The following is a 10417-nucleotide window of genomic DNA, read 5'->3' on the forward strand; positions in this document are numbered from 1 at the left end:
GTTCTCTGCATACGTAGATTTGGCCAAGTTGTGTTCCAGAACATACTCGACGAGGTGACCTTAACTTTCTCACATGCGCAGATGATTTTTAGTGACATCATTACGTTCTACATCCTACCGTCGTCGTGCAATCAAAAGCTCCCTAACTGATTGACCCCTAGGCCCGCATTAATGCGGGCCGAGGTCACCAGGGACGATGGTAATTAATTATGCAATTAACAATAATTATTTAAAAATCGTATGCGCGGTTTAGTGTGCATGTAAGTTAAAAAAATATGTGAGAAAATATCAAAAAACGTTTATAGAAAATATTTCTTCTTCCATTTATAATTAATTTCTAAGTTTAGGGTAATATGCAATTTGTAATTTGATCGTTGTTTTTGTAACATGATCGCCTTGATCAAGGTGTCGGCGTCAATACTGGTGGTGAATAAAATCACCTGAAAACACTTTATTTTCAGAAAATAACTATTCTGACACTTGCATACTATAAATATATTTTCAAAATACATACTGTACCAGATTTGGTTATTATATCGATATATTTCCGCGTAAAATTGATTTTTTTTTTTGTGGCTGAAAGCAAAGCATGTGCTATCAATTACGCCTGACGGCATCTTGTGTGTTTACAAAAATGAAAACGAACCCTGAACATGACCGTTGAACTTTTCAACTTTCTGTTTTTCGGTGACCTGCGCCCTCTACACGTTGAGGCAGACGAGAAAATAAGGAAAATTTTGATACCAAATCGTCCTATATCATCGTAATTTTTCGTATTTTTTCATATTTAAAAAAAAAATTATCTGGATTTTTGAAATACACAATACGCAATTTTCGCACGACCTTGGACGGCTAGGCAGAAAATTATGAATTATGGATTTTACCTCGCGAGGTAGGTTAGGCTTTCACGGTACGGTGCGTAGTGGGGAATGGGTGACTGAACGCGGCGAGGCGCCTAGGGGATTCGGCCTAGGCCCCCTACGATGTAAAATTTTATATTATTTTTATCTTCCAAAGTTCTTCGTCAATAAATTCAAATTTAGATTTATTTTGTAAAGGAATAATTTGTGCTGATGTGGAGATGTATTTGTATTCTGACTACTGACTCAGGATTCAATAATTTATTTTTAAAATTATTCATCAAAAAATATTTATAAAATAAAGCAATAATTGGAAATAATTTATTTTTTTTATTTTTTTTTCATAATTTCACAATACTAAATAATAAGTTATTTAGAAGCATTTTTATTATCTTTCAATTGGTATCAATCATTGTATTATTCCTTCAGAAAAAATGATATTTAACCATATTTCTGACACTGAAAAAAAATTCAAAATCATTAAAAAAATCAGTCAATGGGCTAATGACCAGTTTTGACACGGATGTTTCCATTGTTTTTAGCAGTGTTCTAAAATAAAAAAGATAAAAGATATTTCTTAATATGGAACCACAGAAAAGTGGTCATTAATTGGAGGTGGTCTTTAATTGGAGGTGTCCAATTAAAGTAAAACCTGTATTATTCTAAATTTTCTAAAATTTAGTAATACAATAGTACTATTTTATATGAAAGAAATAACTTACTTGCAGCACATTCGGATTGTAAATTTTATTAAAAGTGTTCTTATAATGGCGATAAAAATGGATAAATATTTACATACATAAATATTTTACTTTAATGTGACAGAGCACATAATGTTCGATAATGTGTTAAATTCTGGTTTCAAGGTAATGCAATTACATAATCAATATCAGGGTGGACCCACTTTACGTGTAAATGCAAATAATCTGGACCCATTTTCTTCAAAGTTGTCCCATTTTACACAAAATATGAGAAATCTGGATGCATTATTCAAAAAGTGCACTCATTTTAAACATAATATAAGAAATCTGGACCCATTCTTTGTGGACCCAATAGAATAGAAATAAAATTGTGTGCAACTGTCCCAATAGTATACATTACTTTAAGTTATTAAAAAAAACTTGTAACAATAGAATGTTAAACCATACATACATTGACCACTTTTTCTGCTATTGGTAGGAGTGTAAAAAAACTTAATGAACCTAGGGAGTTCAAAAGTTAATAATGTAAAATACTGTAAATTCACAAGTTCACAAATTAAATGTAATTTTTATGATAAAAAAGTAAAGAAGAGATTGGTAAAAATAATATAAAAGCTTGTAAAATGCATTATGTGAAACCCTACTTTTTATTGTATTTTTTTTAGTAATTTAACTACTGTATTATTAACTGTTCAAAATTTAAGTTTGAAGAAATGAGTACTGTAACTGTAAAAGTGAAGTAAACTTCTTTCTATTACATTAGGTGAGTCTGAGGAAATTATTATTTAAGCTGAAATAGTGAATGACCTTAAAAACGAGTCCAGTATCTTAGTATGCAGTAGTTAGTAAATTTGAAGTAACTTTCTTTAGATTCTTATCAACCTTGTTTTACGAAAGTCAATTACCACTTGTCAACAAACAACGATTGGGCGAGTATCTGCAATCTTTCAGCAGGTGCGATCATAGTTCTAGGTGTAAAAACACTAGCCCAGAATTCATTGCAATGCACGATACATACTGTACAAGTTTTTTCACTTTTTGCACACGAACCGGAGAAAGATCAAGCAAAACCATGCACTAATGAAAAATTAGTGCATGGTTGGGAATAATAATAATAATAATAATAATAATAATAATAATAATAATAATAATAATAATAATTTCACTAAATCAGACTTTAAATCAGACACAAAAGGGAATATCTTTTGTGTTATTTTCCTGTTAACGTCATGTTATTTTCCCTTTAACATCGTTTTTTTAATTGTCCTCTAAATTCTCCATTATCTAAGTTCCCCTTAAGGTAGGTTTTGGTAAAATAATAATAATAATAATAATATTATATAAATCTTTCTTTTACAATGGATGCTCGTTCACCAAGTTGGTGTTCTTCAACGAGTCCGTATATGTACCTTTTACAAATACATGAAAACTTACACAAGTTACAATGAAGAGGCAGCACTCTCAGACTAAATTTAAAGATGTAATTTTATTGGACACAAGCTTTCGCTGGCAGTCAGTGCCAGCTTCATCAGGTGTGTGAAACTTACCTATCAGGTATGTGAAAACTTACCTATAAAATGAAAAAGTAAACAGTTTAAAAGGAAAATAACATCACAAGTTACAGTGATGATGTCACGATTGACTTAATAATATTTATTATGACTGCATAATTCATTTTCAAATTTGATTATTCATGTTATTTGGTACCATTCCATTCCTGATGATGATAGATTAAACCCATCAATAATCTTTACCCACTGCATTCTACAGTATTACTTTATGGCAGTAGCCTACATTTATAACTCATCCTTGTTTTATATTTGTACACACTATATCATTGAGTTAATTACCCATAGCCCAGTTACTTCATTTTCAATTTTGTCAGTTGTTAGTATCACACTACTCCTGTGAATTAGTAGGCGTAATTCGTCTGAAGTAATAAAAAGAACATGTCCACTACCCATGGTTTATGGTAAACTGCTGCTATACAAGCTTATTTAATCAGATTAGCATACTCCTACCTTACCTGAACATGCCTTAATTTTGGCCTGCAGTGCCAACCGAGGGTCGAAAACTGAGATGGGGAGGGTTTGGGAGAGGAGTCTCCCCCGCCCTCTGAATCAAGCTGCTAGAGGCTCATTTCAGTGCATCTTGACTTAAAAATGTCACCTTTATTTTGTAATACAAAGTCAAAACTTGCATTTTTTCCCCATCGCATTTTTATGTGTCTCAAATCCCTAAAACTCCTGAGGTCTTTTAAAGAAATCAAGTGTGGTGACTGAAGAAATTGACAGAAGCATTATTGGACAATGTTAATTGAAAACTGTTTATCGAAAAATAAAACAAATGTGGGGGAAATTCCAGACGAGGGAAGCGCCTCTTGTGCCTCAATAGATTTTCTTAAAACATTATTGATATTCTCAAGAAGAGGTGCTATACATAGTATTTCTTTCACTTTTTCTCAATTGTATGTCTGCTTTTTGCAGCAATTCGTGCTCTTGGAAGTAGCAAAAGTAATTGTGAATACTTGTAGGTATTTTTATTTTACATGGATTTATGGCAACAATTGTATAGTACAGCTATGGCTTGGTGGTTAAAGATGCTTGCTTCCAATCCCTGGATCCAGGGTTCAAAGTGCACGGTCTCTGCAGGGTTTTCTATTCTCACTATTTAAGAACAGCTCTGCTCCCAAAAATTTTATTTGAAAAAAAGTCATGTGACATGCCTAGATATGGTCATGATGATGATATATTCTGACCATATAGGCACATCATGACTATGTGGACATATAGTACAGTTATTTTTTTTGCCAAAGAAAATTTGATAATCTAGACAGCTACTTTAAAACATCATTTTATCCTGCAAATGGTGCATGTTCTTGCTGTTTGAGGTGAAAAAAAAACACATCCTACGTTTACATGTAGTGTTTTTTGCAAGTGTATCCATGTTTAGTTCTCTAAAATTTGATCACAGTCAATAATATTATGACACCAATATATCGCTACATGCTTGGCAGTTTTTTTTTTTTTGTGGCGACATTTTTTTTAGCTAAAATCTATTAAAAAAAAACCCAATAGATGACATCACTCAAAAGTGCTTCGTCTTTGACTGGTTGTCGTGGCCTGTGGCAAACTTTGATTAAAGCCAACGCGGGTTGCGCTTAGTGTATGACAGCTCGCTTTTAATAATACCTCAAGTTCAAACCCCTATCTCAATGACAGACTTGTTTTACTAAAGCCTACATACTGTAAGGCATGTACAGTATATGGCAACATTACTTTTAGCCATCAATATCCAAGTTCAAACCCCTTCTTTTTTCTTTTTTTCAAAAATAGGCTCTCTTTTAGTTATAGGTAACTTCACAGAATTATATTTTACAAAGTGAATATCAACATTTTTCAATTTGGCAAAAATTTGTTTATCTTAGGGAGTACATAAGGCAAGATTTTTTTTTTTTTTCATGAAATTATATTTTTTTAGGATAATCATGAGAGGAGGGTGGGGAAAAAATTAATTTTGTTTTCATATTTAGCAAAATATTTTGCCAAAAACAGTCAGACGAAAGAGAAAATAAAAATGAAATTTTATTTGTGAATGTAAACATGGTAATGGAATGGTTAAACGGTTTAAATTCTAATTAGGAAGAAATTTTATTTTTGGAGATTTCAAGGCAGCAGCGGGCTAGTAAAAATAAGGAAAAACTTGTTTTTTTTCTGAAATTTCAATTTTTTCGTGGTGGTAGGTGTGCTAATTGGCCTAAGTGAAATTTTATTTTTATTCGAAATTATCATTATTGGTGGCGGATATGCTGAACAAGGTATAAACAAAGTCTCGCCTGTATGTGTTGCTTAGTTAGACGGACATGTTCATTACTATAAAAAATATTTTATCAGCAATTTTTGTTGAATGTTAGTGAGAATGTCATTGTACTGTTGTTAATTCCATTGTTAATTTTACGTGAATATGAAATATATGATAAGAACCGAAACTACCTAATGGAGATGGAATTCTATATCACATTAAGTTTCATATCTAATTATAGCATAATGGGTACATTGCCCTTAAGACAATGTAATGCCAATGAGTGTACTATAAACAATTGTGTTTAAGCACAAGGAAAAAATGATGCCATAACCTATTACTGAAAACTAAATTATTATTTTATGCCATTCTCTCATCACACACATGGGTAATTTATATCATTCTCTCATCACACGCATGGATAATTATATCATCAGGTTTATTGTAAATTATCAATTTTAATAAACAATTTTAAAAAAAAAAGACTGATAGCCACTAAAACTGTCATGCGTAAGTCTATTTTTTATACTCAACTATCGAAGACCTTTTAACATCAAAATTAAAATGATTCTGTAAATGAAAGAAAATTGAGGCTTTTTGTGCTAATGTTTCTTTACTTGTATATTGAGCAGTAAGGCAAGGGGTTTATCACCGCTACCTTGTTTTAACACAGCACTTATGGTTCCAGACTGCCCTGTAGAAGCTAATGGTTTGGTTGGTTGAATCAGTCTTCGGATACGAACTCAAAAACTGAGGACAGTGTATACATCTGGTTAGTGCTCACTTAAAAGAAACCTCTGAGCTGCCATTTTGGGTTCATTGCCTAGCTTTGCCAGCCTTATTACCTACAGATTTATTTTAGGTATGATAACATTTAACCCTCTGGATACCGGATTCTTTTGTAGTGCAAACCCTTGAATACCGGATTCTTTTGCAGTGTAATAAGGTTTTTTGCATTTTTTGAGTATACGTCGTTCTAGTGGATTTTTTGGAACTTTCTGTAAATTATACAGAAAAATGTTTCTAAAAACAAAGAAAGCTTATAGAATAAGCTTTCATTTGATGTATAATTTATATTTTTGGGATTTTTTTTTTTATAATATAATATAATATAATATATATAATAATAGAAATGACAGAAAAATGCTACATATAAATCGTCAGCAAAAACCGAAAAAAAAATAAATTATAGCCAAAAAAAAAATGAAAACAAATATAAAACATTCCTATTTCACACAGTTATATAATTTATTTACCCAACCATCCATAACTATAAGCGCGATCTTTCCATTAAAAAGCGTCGACTACCCTCACATTTCTAGGCCTAGGCTCATCTTCATCAAGAACATCTCCGCCGTCAGAACTGCTTGAAGCCCCACCGTCATCATCGCTAACAGGCACGAAAATTTCACCTTCATCGCTGTCTGAATCAAAAATCAGGTCAATCGCTTGCTCAGCTGTGTACACGCTTGTGCGGCCATTTCGAAAAATTTTTGAAATTAATAACGATTTCAAATTGATATTTCTAAAAATATTTATATAAGCGCATGTGAGTTCTTCACAAATTTTGAAAGACAAAAGCTTCACGCATGCGTGTTCAAAATTTCTGACGTATTGGAGCTAAAATAAAAACAGGAGCGATTTGAAAACCACCTATTTTTTAGTCACTAAATTTTGATTGCAGTCGAAAATGGGAATTCTCGGTTTGAGGTCAATTTCGACTACAGTCGAAGACGGTATCTAGAGGGTTAAGAGTAATAGTGGTGGCTCTATACCTTCGAGAGAATGTTGTCCGATTTGAAGGTGTGAAGTACTAGTCACTAGTGGGAGATTGCATTTTATTATATTATTTGTATAAAATCTATGTATATTATTAATTTAAATATACAGTATTTAATTTATTTGCATGTTTGTTTATTTACAATTCATCATAGAAAATCTACATGTTAGAAATGAAAAATTAAAAAGAATATCATCATTCATTAGGCATCACTACAGCAAACCTACTGGTATCTTTCCCAGTTTCTGGGCTAGATTGATGCCCTCAACATTCTGACACCTGTGAAATAAATAGCTAATTGATCTCAGATCAATTGGTGAAATGGTGTGGTGGAGAGTGGTTTTCTGTCTCTGTTAATCCTTTTATTTTATTGCTCTGGTCTCTGTCTTTTGGTTAGACTAGGTTAGTTGTGTGTGACTTGAAGCCCTAATACCATACTAGGTATGCTAGTCACTGGTAGCCAAACTGTAAAAGAATGGATAATAATAATAATAATAATAATAATAATAATAATAATAATAATAAATGTGTGGTATCCATATGTCACTTCATGCTTTGCAGCTTTTTTTGTCCGTTTTTTTTTTTTCTGGAATTGTAGTAAGCGACCACTTTAAATGTAACAAAAAAGGGCAATGTGCCTGAATTATTTTACCATATTAGCTGGCCTATATTTCTGGCTCATCATTCTATTTTCTGAACATTAATTACAGCGAGACCAGTCAAATCACTCTCTACTATTGTATAGCACCGATATAGAAAACTGCTACTGTACATTATTAGCATATGATCGCTTGCAGGAGGAGACAGCATATGTCATGAAAATGAGAAGCCTAAGCACTGGTTCATGATTCTGAAATTTGGAATGATCGATCGGTTGACATTACTTGACATGTCTTGGGGTTTGATTGCTGTCTAATCATTAGACTAATTGTTTTTTAAAGTCACCATGACCTGTGACCTCCATCCTAGGTCTCGAAACTAGTACACTACTTTTGTGACTCCCATATTTCTCCTCAGCCATTAAAAGTGTGAGTTTTCTCATATATTTTCAGCAGACGAATGAATAATGAAATATAAAACAAAATTAATAATAAAAAATTAGTTTTAGATCTTTCCTACAGGATTTTTAGCATAGGCAAACGCAAGATTTTTGTATACCCTGTTTAGTGAAGGAAAAAAAAGCTATAAAAAATAATATAATGTTGTTTTCATCAAAATCTTGTCAATTATAAGAAGAAATGTATCCGAGTAAAAAGTTGTAGTAGAATATTGCCTCAGTGGTGCCGGGCTCTAGGATATACAATTAACATCTCGACGAGATTTGATTGACAGATAAACCGACTAATCAGCGAGTGTCATTTAGTCACGTGATCAAAAACTTTTTCTCGGACATTTTAATTTCCTTAGACAGCTGGTTTAAACGTGAAACATATGTGAGCCTAGGCCTAGATGTCTATGCTTGGTTATAGATACCCAGATTTACACAAGCAGTGCGCATCAGTGACTTGGCCTTTGCCGACAACAAGGTTGACTGAATGCACCTTTTCCCTCTTCTTTTGGGAGCGAAATACAGAGGCTTTTACAACAATTTCCCTGCCATGTTCCATGAAATAGATTAAAACTATGAATATACGATTCATTTGCATACCGCCTACCCTGAATTGTCTTTCTTAAAGAAGGTTGATAGCAAAGAAAATCTTCGCCAACTCGGCAAGTCTAGCCGCCATTGTCTAAGATTTTCGTGACTTTGTAGGCGGGGCTTCGCTTCCTTGTCGACATGTCAATTGGGGAGGGGCTAATATGTCTAACAAGTAGGTCTGGCAATTGCCAAACAGTGGGGTCTAGCAGAAAAATCCTGGTATGTGTCACTGGACTAAGTTTCCTGGCATCTACAGTAGAAATATTTGGCAATTTGTACCTATTTTAAGCTCTTCTGGCATTTTAGGACATTACAAAAAAAATAAACAAATTTTGTTCAGACGAGGGCTTGGCCTGTCTGACGGGGGACCCTTCCCCCCTTCTGGCACCATCACTGAATGCCCTAGGCTATCTATTAAGATCCTTCCACATGGTCATATTAAGAATATGAGTTAGGTTGTAAAAAACTAAGTAATTACATTGATAAATGTTTCATGTTTACATATATAAATGTTTGTAGATCTTCTCCAGAAAGTCGTGGTTGCCAGCATATTTTGGTAAGATTTTTTTACCAAATAAAATAATGAATAGAGTGCTCTAGATCTGATTGCAATTTGCATGATTGCATAAAGACTTTTTTATAAAAGAAATATAAACAAACTGTCCTTGATTTCCTTTCAAGGAAGTAATTTTAGATGAAATTATGATGTAGCTACCTATTTGTTGATGATAATTAGGGTAAAATTGTCAAAAGGTATAATATAATTACTTAATTAACCAATACAACATATTCTACTAATAGGATCGTTAACCTACATTCGTTTCAAAAGCTTTGTGTAATAATTGCAAATTCAAGGTTATATTTAGTGCCTTGACCTTATTCGGAAAGGAAGCAAATTTATGTAACTTGAACGTGGCTGTTTTTATGTTTTGCGGGTTTTATGATGGTTTTATATTATCTATGCTTATGTAACTTACTAAAAAAATTGTTCAAATACATATTATGATCTAGAAAAGTTGATATATAATATAACAAAATATGGTAGGTCAGTTATTTTGAATTGAAAGGATAGGATAAGCAAATATATCTCCATACAACGAGAATAGAAATGCTGTAGTGTAGTAGAAATAATTTAGGTAGAGCACCCTCTATATACTTATATGTGTGAAGAGTGTCCTTTCTGTTTATTTTCAGTTGGTTTATGATTTGCAATTTATACATTTGTTAAAACAGATTGATTATGTACACTTATTTTGTTTTTATCCTACTGTAATACAGTTATTTTTATTATTATTGTTTTAATATTAATATATTATTTTAATGGTAATATTTATATATTGAAAATCACTTTTATTCAATGAACATCATTACAATAATATTTGATAAAAGGAAAACATTTAGAAATCTCCCTAGGATAACATTTTTAAAGTAAATGATAAGGGAGAAGACAGAGCCAGAACATATTACAAAGGAAAAAAGATAGACGAAGGAAAATGAGACAAAACAATACAAACAAGAAGAAAAAAATGCATTATTATTAAGAATTATTAATTGCAAATAAAATTATTGGAGATAAATAGAAAATATAGATTTCCCTCTGTATTATATTATATTACAAATATTGTAGTTTATATTA

This window comes from Anneissia japonica, unplaced genomic scaffold (genome assembly GCF_011630105.1).
Source record: "Anneissia japonica isolate Jap-2015-1 unplaced genomic scaffold, ASM1163010v1 scaffold284953_len930413_cov181, whole genome shotgun sequence".
NCBI classification, from domain to species: Eukaryota; Metazoa; Echinodermata; class Crinoidea; order Comatulida; family Comatulidae; genus Anneissia; species Anneissia japonica.